General features: G+C 38.0%; 1 protein-coding gene across 1 annotated transcript in view; it reads right to left on the minus strand.

Moving 5' to 3' along the window:
- The window catches only part of C11HXorf58 (chromosome 11 CXorf58 homolog), a 78,516-nt gene that overhangs the window by 8,921 nt on the left and 55,846 nt on the right, over positions 1-13,749 (minus strand). The window lies entirely within an intron of this gene.

Genomic DNA, 13,749 nt, shown 5'->3' on the forward strand with positions numbered 1-13,749 from the left:
ATCTTATCTTGCACCCAATTAATAAATCCAGGCAAGCCGCTTGTTCCAGTTATTACTCTGTAGTTTGCTAATAAATCACTGCTGATTTAATGATCTTTAAATGATCTTGAGCTCTATAATAGTTTGAGCTCTGTGAAAGTCTGTAACATCACAGCACAACCCCGCCTACAAAACTCTTCGGCGTCATCTTTGTCTTTCTGCCACATAATTTATTAGAAGGAATTTTTAGAAAAATGGAGTTAGTCTGTTAATACATACGATTGGAAGTTTTCCGGTATTTGTCTGCCTGTGTTGGATTCAGGTATAAACCAATCGTTGAGCAAGGGGTGGACGTATGCCTTCGTTCTGCAAAAAAGCAGAAAAAATCCCGGGCACGGAGTTCGCTGGGTTGTAGGGAGGCTCACACCTTTCACACCCCAGATTTATCTCCTGGGGGAAGTTAGTAGAGCACTTCCCAAGCTCAGCTTCTCGCCCCTCCTTCTTTGTCCAAAGGAAAGGTAATCAATCTGTCAAACAGCTGATGGATGCTGTTTAGACAGCTTAACGCAGGCCCGGGGCTGGAGCTGCTAAAAAAGAAACAGCTCTCTCAGACAACGCCCAAACTGGAAGCCAGCTTCTCTTGTCTCTTGACTACTAATTGTCTTTGGGTGCCTTGAAAAGATGTTGTCAAAGACCTTTTGAAAATTGAAAGATAAACTGTCATCCGGATGCCTTTTGACACTTTCAAAAACCTAGATTGGTGAGGCAGGGTTTTTTTTATTATTATTACCATATATTGATATTGTGGAAGCTGATGTTCAGGTAACCAGCCTATAATTTCCTGGATATTTCCTTTTTAAAATTTGATTATTAGCTTGATTATTTTCAGTTATTTGTAATCAGACTGCTATTAGAAAGTACATAATGTTCTCCATACATGTGATATATCTTGGGATACACTTCACTTGGAATCTGAGAAATTCTATTTATACAATACAATACAATACAATAGCAGAGTTGGAAGGGACCTTAGAGGTCTTCTAGTTCAACCCCCTGCCTAGGCAGGAAACCCTATAGCATTTCAGACAGATGGCTATCCAACATCTTCTTAAAGACTTGCAGTGTTGGGGCATTCACAACTTCTGGAGGCAAGCTGTTCCACTGATTAATTGTTCTAACTGTCATGAAATTTCTCTTCAGTTCTAAGTTGCTTCTCTCCTTGATTAGTTTCCACCTATTGCTTCTTGTTCTACCCTCAGGTGCCTTGGAGAATAGTTTGATTTTCTCTTCTTTGTGGCAACCCCTGAGATATTGGAACACTGCTATCATGTCTCCCCTAGTCCTTCTTTCTCTTAAATTAGACATACCCAGTTCCTGCAACCGTTCTTCATATTAGTCTCCATTCCCCTAATCATCTTTGTTGCTGTTCTCTGCACTCTTTCCAGAGTCTCCACATCTTTTCTACATCGTGGCGACCAGAACTGAATGCAGTATTCCAAGTGTGACCTTACCAAGGCATTGTAAAGTGGTATTAACACTTCACGTGATCTTGATTCTACCCCTCTATTTATGCAGCCTAGAACTGTGTTGGCTTTTTTGGCAGCTGCTACACACTGCTGGCTCATATTTAAATGGTTGTCCACTAGGACTCCAAGATCCCTTTCACAGTTACTACTATTGAGCAAGGTACCGCCTATACTGTACCTGTGCAGTTTGTTTTTGTTGCCTAAATGTAGAACCTTACTCTTTTCACCATTGAATTTCATTTTATTAGATAGTACCCCATGTTCAAGTTTGTCAAGATCCTTCTGTATCTTAAGCCTGTCTTCTGGAGTGTTGGCTATTCCTGTCAGGTTGGTGTCATCTGCAAATTTGATGAGTTCCCCATTTATTCCCTCATCCAAATCATTGATGAAGATGTTGAAGAGTACTGGGCCTAAAACAGAGCCTTGGGGTACTCCACTGCATACTTCCCTCCATGTAGATGCAATTCCACTGAGGACTACATGTTGAGTGTGGTTGGTCAGCCAGTTACGTATCCATCTGGTGGTGATGCTGTCTAACCCACATTCTTCTACTTTAAACTAGTAGTAGGTTATGGTCTACCTTATCAAATGCCTTACTGAAGTCCAAGTAAACTATATTGACGGCATTCCTCTGGTCCACTAATTTTGTCACATTATCAAAGAATGCAATAAGATTAGTCTGGCATGATCTGTTTTTGACAAACCCATGTTGGCTTTATTTAAAATCATTTAAATTTATAACATAAAAATAAATGCTGTATAGTACATTGTTAATGTCCTACATTGTTATTACTTCCAAAATGTCTTTGGACCAAATAGATTCCATAAATCTTCTTAGGGAAAAAAAATAACACGTTGCCCCAGGTAAAACAATTTTGTTTGAAATTATAGTTACTTTTTCAGGAAAAGGGCTTTTGAATTGGGGAGTATCCTAGATAGAGACTAGAGGGGAAAGAATACAGCACAAACATTTCCTTTATACATTGTTACATTCTCTTGAAATAACTGGTGAGCTTTCAAATGCTAGATAGCAATAGCAATAGCACTTAAGACTTATATAGCGCTTCACAGTGCTTTACAGCCGTCTCTAAGTAGTTTACAGAGTCAGCATATTGCCCCCAACAATTTGGGTCCTCATTTTACCCACCATGGAAGGATGGAAGGCTAAGTCAACCTTGAGCCTGGTGAGATTCAAACTGCCAAATTGCAAGCAGCCGGCAGTCAGCAGAAGTAGCCTGCAGTACTGCACTCTAACCACTGCACCACCCAGGCTCTTGTACCCACTAGTCCCAAATATTGGAACCTCTTTGCCTATCTATACCAAAGTCTATACCAGATTCCTAGAGACTGTATCCTTTTCAGGATATTAATTCATTTAGGTTATATCCTAGTTTCATTATACTATATATAGCTTTCATTTATACCCTACATGTCAGAACAAAAGAAACTACACAATATTGGAAAATTGTATAATTGTCAGATCCCATAGATCCCTATCGTGATGCTGCCATTCTTGTGGGGAGGAGGCCTGGGTACATTCATTAGCTTGTCCTGCAATCCCCTTCCTTCAATAAAAGATTTCTTTTCAAATTGATTGTTTCAAGAGTTTACTTTCTTGAACGGAGAGGAGAGACCCTTATAATAATATAAAGTTATAACATGAAGTTGAATTTCCAAAGAAAGAAGATAATGTATGAACATGTTAAAATGGGCTCTCAACCAGGTCTATATAAAACAGCCTTATCACTAGGTAATAAATCTCACTTAAAGTCAGACTACCTTATTTTCAAGTAAAGATCATGATAGAGATGGAAAGATTCATTTTTAAACTTTTGAGGCAAAATGAGCCATAGCAAATCCTTACCCAAATTATGTAGTTCACTGGATCACTATGGTTTTGGAAGGTGGAAGCTATTTTCTAATAATTTGATTCATAACCTGCTCAAACCATGTTGTCACAAAATTCATTGGCCAGCAAAGCGCACACACCCCTTCAAAGATTTTTTTTTGAAAAGTTTTGTTTTAATTTTTTAAACAGACAAAGACAGACAAAAACATAAACATATACAACCTTCTGCCATTTCATGTGTGTTGTTTGGTTACAAAATGTTGTGTGTCCTTTCCATGGTCACCACTTATAATTATATATCAAACCACAAATAGGTCAATAGATAAACATAAGTATATCTTATTGTTATATCAATTCTTCAACTATAATTATTATTCCTTAATTTTAAATAGAATATTCTAAACATTGAATTCATGCATATAACATCATTCCATTACATCATTCTAATCTGTTTAACAATGCTAAACCCTTATAGTATTGTATATATCATTCTATTATTTTTAAAATATAAAAAAATATTTAATATTTTCCATTACCATGATTTTTTATCTAACCATTGATAAAACAAATCCCAAACCTTACAAAATTGTTCATCTTCTTGTTCTCTAATTTCAAATGTCAATTTACTCATTTCCGCACATTCCATTATTTTTGGGATAATTTCCTCTTGTGTTATGTTTTCATTTTTCCAATTTTTGGCAAATGCAATTCTAGCTGCTGTTAAAACATTTACAATCAAATATTTCAAATCTTTGTTATATATTTCTGGTGTAATTCCCAATAAAAAAGTCTCTAGTTTAAAGTCTATGCATTTTTTTGTCATTTTCTCCAACCACATGTGGATCTTAATCCAATATCTCTTAGCTTCTACACAGGTCCACCACATATGATAATATGAACCCGGTATCTGCTGACATTTCCAACACTTTTCTGATTTGTTCTTAAACATTCTTGCAATTCTCGTGGGGGGGAAAATGCCACCTGTAAAACATCTTATACAAATTTTCTTTATATGCTGTTGACATTGTCATTTTGTAGTTTTGAGACCACAGTTTCTGCCACTTCTCTAGTTCAATCCCATGCCCAAAATTTTTCCCCCAGGCTATCATAGATCCTTTAACCTGTTCTTCTTCTAACTTAACCTCTAGCAAGTGCCCATAGAGTTTTTGAATTCCTTTTCATCAGTACCCATCAAAATTTTATCTAACTCCATCATTTTATCATAAAAACCTTCCTCTTTACAATCCTTGTCATATCTAGCTTGTATTTGCATATATGAAAACCAATTCATTTTTATACCTTCCTTTTCCAATTCTTGCATAGATTTAAGTTCACCATCCACATTCAATATTTCACCATATTTAACTATTTGGTCCTTTTTGTATATTATTGCGTATGAAAAAGCTTCAATTGTTGATAGCCAGACTGGAATTTTTAAATAATATTGTCTTTTAACCTTCTCCCAATTTAATAACAAGACCTCCCGTAGGTAATGTTTCTAAAATACCCCTGTGTTTTAGTTCCCTTGTACCACAAAAAGGCATGCCATCCCAGCAATAGATCATGTCCTTCAAGAGTCAATAATCTGGTATTCCTTAGTGTTATCCATTCCTTAAACCACATCAAACTTGCAGCCTGATAGTATAGTTCCCAATTGGCAGGCCCAATCCTCCTCTTGTTCTTGCATCTTGTAACAATTTTAATTTTATTCTTGCTTCCCCCCCACCTGCCATATGTACTTCAACACTATTTTATTTAAGTCATCGAAAAATTCCTTTCCTAGTCTAATTGGAATTGTCTGGAACAGATATAAGATTTTAGGTAGAATGTTCATTTTAATTGTAGATATTCTCCCTAACACTGATACTTGTAAATTTTTCCATTTCTTCAAGTCCATCACAATCTATTGTTTAAGTTTATAATAGTTGTTATCTTTGAGGGCACTGCATCTTGCTGTTAAATATATCCCCAAATATTTAACCTTATTTGTAACTTGCATCTCCAAAGTTTCCGCCAACTCTTTCCTTTGTCTTGTTGGTATATTCTTTGTCAAGATCTTTGTTTTGTCTTCATTTATTTTCAATCCTGCTACTTTCCCATATTCTTCTAATCTTTCTATCAATTTAGGTGCTGTTTCTAATGGATCCTCTAAGATGAAGACCAAGTCATCTGCGAATGCTTGTAGCTTGTATTCTTCCTTTTTAATTTTCATTCCTTTTATTTCTTTTCCTTCTCTGACATTTTTATTTAAAATTTCTAATGTTAAAACAAAAAGTAATGGTGATAATGGGCAGCCTTGTCTCGTTCCTTTCTTTATTTCAATAGGCTCTGTCAAATCTCCATTTATCATTATCTTTGCTGTTTGTTTATAATATATAGTTTGTATGGCTTGAATAAATTTCTCGCCAAAACCCATCTGTTCCAGTTGTAACAACATAAAACACCAGTTCACGTTGTCAAATGCCTTCTGAGCATCCAAGAATATCAATGCCAATTGTTTTTCAGGATGTGCCTCATAATATTCCAAAATGCCTAAAATTATCCTCATATTATCTTTAATTTGTCTCTTTGGCACAAATCCATTTTGATCAAAGTGAATAAAACTGCTTAAGTATTTCTTAAGTCGTTCTCCCAATATTGAGGCAAACAACTTATAGTTTGAGTTTAACAGGGAAATTGGTCTGTAGTTCTTGATTTGTAGTAAATCGGCCTCCTCTTTTGGTAAAAGTGTAATATATGCTTCAGACAATGATTTCGATATTCTCCTCTCTAACATCACCTCGTTCATTACTTCTAATAATGGAAGAGACGACGATTGCTGCAAGGTCGTATAAAATTCTACTGGTAGCTCATCCGGGCCTGGGGCCTTCCCTTTCTTTTGTTTTTTAAGTGCTTCGATTAGCTCCATCATAGTTATTTTGCCTTCTAACATTATTGCAGTTTCTTTGGGTATCTGTGGTAAGTTGGTTCCTGTAAATATTATTTCACTCCTGCCTCTTCTATATTCTCTTGGTCATATAGTTTACCGTAATATTATTTTTTTCTTCATTCCCATAACAAGTTTGCCCTTGTTCATCCATTAACTGCAGTATCTTCTTTGAGTCTCTCTCTTTTCTCAATTTCTATGCCAACCATCTGCCTGGTTTATTAGTATTTTCAAAATAATTCTGCTTAGCACCCCTAATTTTTGGGCTAATTCCTCCTTTTCCATTAACTCAATTTTGTGTTTAATCACATCCATTCTTACTTTAATATCCTTCTTTTGGGGGGAATTCTGGAGTTCTTTCTCAAGACCCTTATATTCATTGTCAAGTCCTTTAAATGTTTGTCTTTTCCTTATATTTCTCTTCCTTGTATAGTCAATTATTAGCCCTCTAGTACAAGCCTTCATTGTATCCCAGAGGTTCTGCATTGATGTTTCCTCTTTCCTGTTTTCTTTAAAGAAGAAGGCGAATTCCTTTTGAATTTTCTGTACAAAGTCTTTCTCTTTTAATATGGAACATCTCCCTCTGAGATGTTCTTCGAAGAATGCTTCTGCTTTTTCAATTGAGTCTATTCTGTATCTTTGTCCTTGTCATACAAACATTAAACCTTCTGGTAGCAACTATCTGTAATTAACACCTTTTTTGAGTAGAATTTTAGTCAAAAATTGGTATTCTCTTCTCGATTCTCTCACTTTTCTTGGTATTTGCTTCAAAACTACGATCTCTTTACCTTTGTACTCCAGTTTTCTATCTCTTGCTTTTTGAAGTATTTGCATCCTAATTGCTTTCTTGGTAAATCTTACGTGAACTTTCCTTGGCAGTTGATTTCTCGCTGCATTTCTTGTATAAACTCGAAATGTTTCATCTATAGCATTAGCCATCTTTTCTTGGGTTAGGTCAAGGACATTTGTCAAAATTTCTATCATTATTTGTAACAAGTCTTCACCTTTTTCTTCTTCTATATTTTGAAATCTTAAAAAGAATTCTGACCTTTCAATCTCCCAATTCAGTATTCCAATATTACCCTTTTCCACCAAGCTTAGTCTGTTATCAATCTCTCCAATTTTCTTCTCTCTTTGGTCATCTTTTTCTTCAATTTTTGTAGCCTATCTTCATATTTCATCACCATTTGTTGAATATTATCAATGTTTTCATCAGTTTTAACTGCTTTTTGTTCCATATTTTCTGTTCATTGTTCTATACTTTCAATTCTTTTTTCCATGTTTTCTGTCTTCTTTTCAATAGTGTCTGTTTTTGCTTGTAGTTTCTGAATTCCTTGCATAATCATCTCCAAGATAACTGCCTTCTCTCCCTTTTCCTTTTCCTGTTGCAACATTGTCTGTATTGATCTTTGTCCTCCTGCTGGTGAGGAGGAAGGTGTTGTTGCAGAGCCGGTGGTTATTATTCTTTTACTCATCTCCAATTTCTTCTAATTGTAATCCACTTGGTATAGAGATAAAAAGGAAAAAGAAAAGAAAAAGTCAGTTATAATCCAAAGTGACCATAAGGTGGTCAAAGGTAAAAAGAAGAAAGTAAAAAAATCAGTTATAATCCAAAGTGATCATAGAATGGTCCAAGGTAGAAAAAAGATAAAAAGAGTCTACTATCAAAAATGTAAGAAGAAAAAGAAATAACCCAAAAAATAGAATAAAAATTTTAATCCTTTCTATGCCATAATTCAATTGAAAAAGCCAAAAATTAAAAACAACCAGATAAGGAACCCAACTTCACAACCAAAAAAAGTAAACACTGCCACCAGTAGAAATAAAGAGAAAGAAAAGTAATTTCAAGGCTCCTTGCAAGACAAAAGTTCTCTAAGCAAAGAGAAATAATTTCTAAAACTTTAATAGAATGACAGCCTTACAAAATTACTGCAGGCTTGCTCTTGCAGTTATTATCTATTCTCTCCAGGCAGAATTCAAAGATTATTTTTATCAGGTTGGATAATAGAAAAAACAGCAGCTGTTTTATTCTCTTTTTTAAGGTGTTATTTCCAGGGACGTGCAGTCAGGGGAGGCAGGGCCTCACCACTATCATCATGAAAAGAAAAAGGAAAAAAAAGGAAAAAGGCTGAGGTAGTTGCTGCCAGAGTCACAGTGAATGACTCTGCTTAGTGCTAAACTTTTAAAAAGCCTCTTAAAAAAATGCCCTCTGCAGGAGGAGGTGAGAAAACTACGTGCCTCATTTAGTCTATCTTTATGATCACTTGAGCAGAGTTAAGCAAGGGTTAAAAGCCAAAAAAAATCCTTATGTAGATGAAGCACATGGTTCTCTCATCTCCTCCTGTAGAGGGCACTTTTTAGAGGCTTTTTTAAAACAGTTAAGCAGAGTCATCCATTGGAGGCTCTGGCAGCAGCTAACCCAGCCTGACCTCAGCAGCCCTTGCCTTTTTCTTTTTACATTTTTTACATTTTCATCATGGCAGACAAGAGCAGAGTTGAAATTCTCTGTGAAACAGCTGGAAAAGGTATATGGGTCGGAGGGAGGGGGAGAAGTTCAAAATTAATGCAATTTGTAAGCAATTTTTATTGTAAGTAATTTGTGTGTGTGTGTGTGTGTGTGTGTGCGCGCGCACGTGTGTTTGTTTCTTCACTTCACTCAAACAAACTCTCTCTCAATTTGAGAGAGAGTTTGTTTGAGAAGAGAGGGGCAGCCTTGTTTGAGAGGGACAGCCCGCCAGCAGAGGTGGGTCTTTTACCCACCTCTTCTGGTGGGCTGGCGCTTTCTTTCTTTTGCCCGCTGTGCCCCCCTTCCCTTTCTCCTCTCCCCCCACTGAGAGCCACATCCTGCTCCCCTCCCCCTTTCCTTCTCCTCGTCCTCCTCTCCCCTTTCTTCGCCGGCTGCAACTCAGCAATGAGGCACCATGGAGCCGGGCCACTCGCACCCGCATCCAGCCCGCTGGAGCTCGCCGTGCGAGGGGAGGAATGAGACCCCATTGTCCTGCGGAGCCCATCGCTGCTTGAGCGGGGAGGAGGAGAAGAGCGGTGATGTCTTGTGCCGGCTGGCTGGCCAAGCGGGGAGTAGGTCGGGCGGGGGGTGGATGGGCTGGCTGGCTGGGGGGGGGGAATCATGGCCGCTCAGGTGGCCCCTGCCACTGCCGCCAGCAGCTTGGGTGTCCCGGCTCCATCTGAGCTGAAGAAAGCAGAGGATTGTTCATCGGAGGAAGTGGGGGGTGAGGCGGCGGAGCACGGCGGCGGCGAGAAGCAGTCGGAAAGTGAAGGTCCAAACGCTGGGGCTTCGGGGCTTCAGCGGGGCTTTCAGAAAGCCCCACCAAAGCCCCGCCGCTGTGTCCACCATAGAGCGGGATGCATCCCGCCTGTATGGCAGACACAGCTCCAGGGCTTTAAAGCCCTGCTGCTCTGTCCACCATAGAGCGGGACGCATCCTGCCTCTAATGGTGGACATAGCGCCGGAGCGGCCAAAAGCCTCTTTTTTTATTAAAGAATTTTAATAGATTTTACAAATGTTTCCCCTTCCCTCTCTCTGCCCCAACCCTGCCCCCCCTCCAACCCTCCCTCCCCCCAACCTCTCAGAGCAAAATACAGGGTATAAACATTTAACAATCATACACTAACATAAGCTAACTAACTTTAGCATCCTACCTCCTCTTGTATTTTAACTCCCCCTTTATTAAGCTAACTTTAGATAAATTGTAACATTCTTTGTTCATTCATTCATAAGCTAATTTAAATTTCTTAGTCCGATATTTATTTTGAATATAGTCAATCCATCTTCTCCATTGCAGCTTGTATTTCTCATCTGAGTGGTCCTTCAAATACGCTGAGATTTTGGCCATCTCTCCTAAGTTTACTACTTTTAACGTCCATTCTTGAATAGTAGGCAATTCTTCCTTCTTCCAATACTGCGCTGGCAACAATCTTGCTGCCGTTGTTAAGTTCAGAATCAAATTAGTCTCTATAACTGTACAGTCTGCAATTATACCTAACAAGAACAACTTGGGAGTGAACTTATCCTCTTTTTAAGAATATTTTGAATAATCCACCATATTTTTATCCAGAATGCTTTAACTTTTTTGCATGTCCACCATATATGATAATACGTAGGATCAGCACAATCACATCTCCAGCATTTAGATTGTAAATTCGGATACATACAAGCTAACTTTTTGGGATCTAAATGCCATCTATAAAACATCTTATAAAAATTCTCTCTCAAGTTTTGAGCTTGCGTAAATTTTACATTTCTTACCCAAATCTTTTCCCACGTTTCCATCATTATTGGGTCTTCAAAGTTTTGTGCCCATTTTACCATACAGTCTAACTAACTCTGTTTCAGAATCTGTTTCTATCAGTATATTATACAATCTTTTATATGCATTTGATTCTGGTCCTTAATTTGTTTTACTAAATTATCCTCATTTTGCATAATACCAATTTTCTGGTCTTTTTTCCATCTAGCCTGTAGCTGTCCATACTGAAACCAGGTTTGAATTACCCTTTCCTCTCTTAGTACATTCAAAGGCTTTAACTGTGGTACACCTCTTTCTATGTTAAGAAGCTCTCTACATGTGATTACATCCTGCTTTTGTTCTATACTTATATTCTCTATCATGTGTCTGGGTACTACCCACATAGGTATCTTATTATTTAACTTATATTGATATTTTTTCCAGACATGCAGAGCATTCCTTAAAATATGGCTTTTAAAAATCTTGTCCACCTTCTTATCATATATTAAATAAGCATGCTGTCAGCCTCTGCCTTGCTGCTGCTTCAGCTGCCATTGAAATGGGGAGGGGGGGGCATGGTATTTGGGAGGGGAATCATTATGTGCTGGAGGAATATTCTAGACGCTGTCCTGACCATCTCATTGCGCATGTGGAGGAAGGGAGTTTCCCACCAAGGTTAACTGTCCAGCATTCCACCCTGATGATGTTTTTTGAAGATATCTCCCACCTGACAGTTGGGTGAATTATAATTGGACTATGGACTGGGGTGCCAAGGGGAGGGGATTGACCTATACATGATATTCATTGCTTTCACACCCAATTAACCAGACTCAGCTTTGCTTTGCTACTATTCGTTTGTAATTAGTAAAAGTACACTTAATTTCAAACAAATGGAGTTGAGTGGTTTCTTTCCTGATTATTAAAGCAGCACCTGACACATGCCAACCATATACCAAATCATATCCCTCAATATTCTATCCCTGTTAAGTTAATCCAATCACTAATTGTTGATAAAACTACTGCTTCATAGTATACTTTTAATTTAGGTATTTTCAAACCTCCTCTTTCACGTATGTCTTGCACTATTTTAAGTTTTATTCTCGGTTTCTTCCCTGTCCAAACAAAGTTATTAATACCTTTCTGCCATTCTTCCAAATTTGCATCTTTTTTGAGTATTGGTATCATTTGAAAAAGAAATAGAAACTTAGACAAAACATTCATTTTTACTGCTGCTATCCTTCCCAGCAAAGACAATTGTAATTTTTTCCATTTATTCATCTCTGTCTGTATTTTGTGCCATAATGGTTCATAATTATACTTATATAATTTCCCATTTGAGGTTGTAATATAAACTCCTAAATATGTAACTTTTTAAAAACTATCTCGCATCCTATTACTCTTTATTATTCTTCTTTTTGATTTGTAATCATATTTTTAATTATCATCTTTGTTTTCCCTATATTTATTTTAAACCCAGATACTTGACCATATTGATTAATTATGTTCATTAAACCTATAGCTGATTTCCCCGGTTGGGTTAAAGTTACAACCAAGTCGTCCGCGAATGCTCGTACTCTATATTCATAATGCCTAATTTTAGTTCCCTGTAAGTCATCTGACCCACGTATTCTATTCAGCAATAACTCCAAAGTTAAGATAAACAATAATGGAGACAGGGGACACCCCTGTCTTGTTCCTTTTTCGATTTTAAAAGATTCTGTTAGAGTACCATTAACTATAATTTGTGCTGTTTGTTTCTGGTATATTGCCTTGATAGATTGTATGAAATACTCTCCAAACTGCATCTTTTGTATTATTTTCATTAGAAATTGCCAATTCACTCAATCAAATGCTTTCTCCGCATCCAAGAATATAAGCACTGCTGGGACTTGGTTATTCTTCCCCAAATACTCCAATATATTAACAATTTGTCTTACATTACTTTTCATTTGTCTCCCATGTATAAAACCAGATTGATCATTGTGAATCATTTGTTGTATAACTGACATCAACCTATTTGCTGGTATTTTAGCAAACATTTTATAATCTGTATTAAGTAGTGATATAGGCCTATATTTTTTGGCTTAGTATGATCTTGATCTTCTTTCGGAATCAGGGAAATAAAGGCTGTTCTCCAAGATGGTGGTATCCTTCCTTCCAATTGAATTTTGTTAAATAGTTCCTTAAGAGGTTCTACCATTTCTAATTGTAAATTTTTATAATAAACCGCTGTCAATGCATTTGTACCAGGAGCCTTCCCAACCTTTAACTGCTTAATTACCAGGAGAATTTCCTCTGTGGTTATTGGTTGATTCAATCTTTCCCTTTGCTCATCTGTAACTATGGGGATCTTCTCTTTCTCCAAATATCTATCTATATCTAAACCTTGTATTTTATCACCAGAGTACAGTCTCTATAAAATTCTAAAAAAGACTTTTTAATCATATCCTGTTGATAGACTTCTTTACCTTTCTCTATAGTATGAGACTTTTGTTTTTTCCTTAACATATATGCTAACCATCTGCCTGGTTTATTTGCAAAGCTATGTCCGCTCCGGCGCTATGTCCGTGTCCCGCCTCTAATGGCGGACATAGTGCCGGAGCGGCCAAAAGCCTCTTTCTTGAAAGCGCCTTTTGCCTGCTGTCAAGAAAGAGGCTTTTGGCCACTTCAGTGCTATGTCTGCCATAGAGGTGGGATGCGGACATAGTGCCGGAGTGGACATAGCGCAGGAGCAGCCAAAACCCTCTTTCTTGAAAGCGCCTTTTGCCCGCTGTCAAGAAAGAGACTTTTGCCCTGCGAGGCGGGCAAAAGTTGAAAGAAAGCGCCCACCGCTTCTGTCTGACAGAGGCGCCCCGCGCCCCGCAGCTATGTCCGACCCAGCTGCAGGGCACGGGACGCCTCTATGTCAGACAGAAATGGTGGGGCGCTTTCTTTCGGCTTTTGCCTGCCCCGCAGGGCAAAAGCCAGAAAAAAGCGCCCCACCGCTTCTGTCACGTGCACTTTTTTTCGGCTTTTGCCCTGCGGGGCGGGCAAAGCAGGAAGAAAGGCCCCACCACTTCTGTCTGACATAGAGGCGTCCCGCGCCCCACAGCTGGGTCGGACATAGCTGTGGGGCAGGCAAAAGCCGCTTTCTTTCTTTTTGCCTCACCAGCCATAAACCTCATTGCACGTCACTGGTTATTTCATATCATATACAAGTATGCCATCCATATACAGTACAAT

This window comes from Thamnophis elegans, chromosome 11 (genome assembly GCF_009769535.1).
Source record: "Thamnophis elegans isolate rThaEle1 chromosome 11, rThaEle1.pri, whole genome shotgun sequence".
NCBI lineage: Eukaryota > Metazoa > Chordata > Lepidosauria > Squamata > Colubridae > Thamnophis > Thamnophis elegans.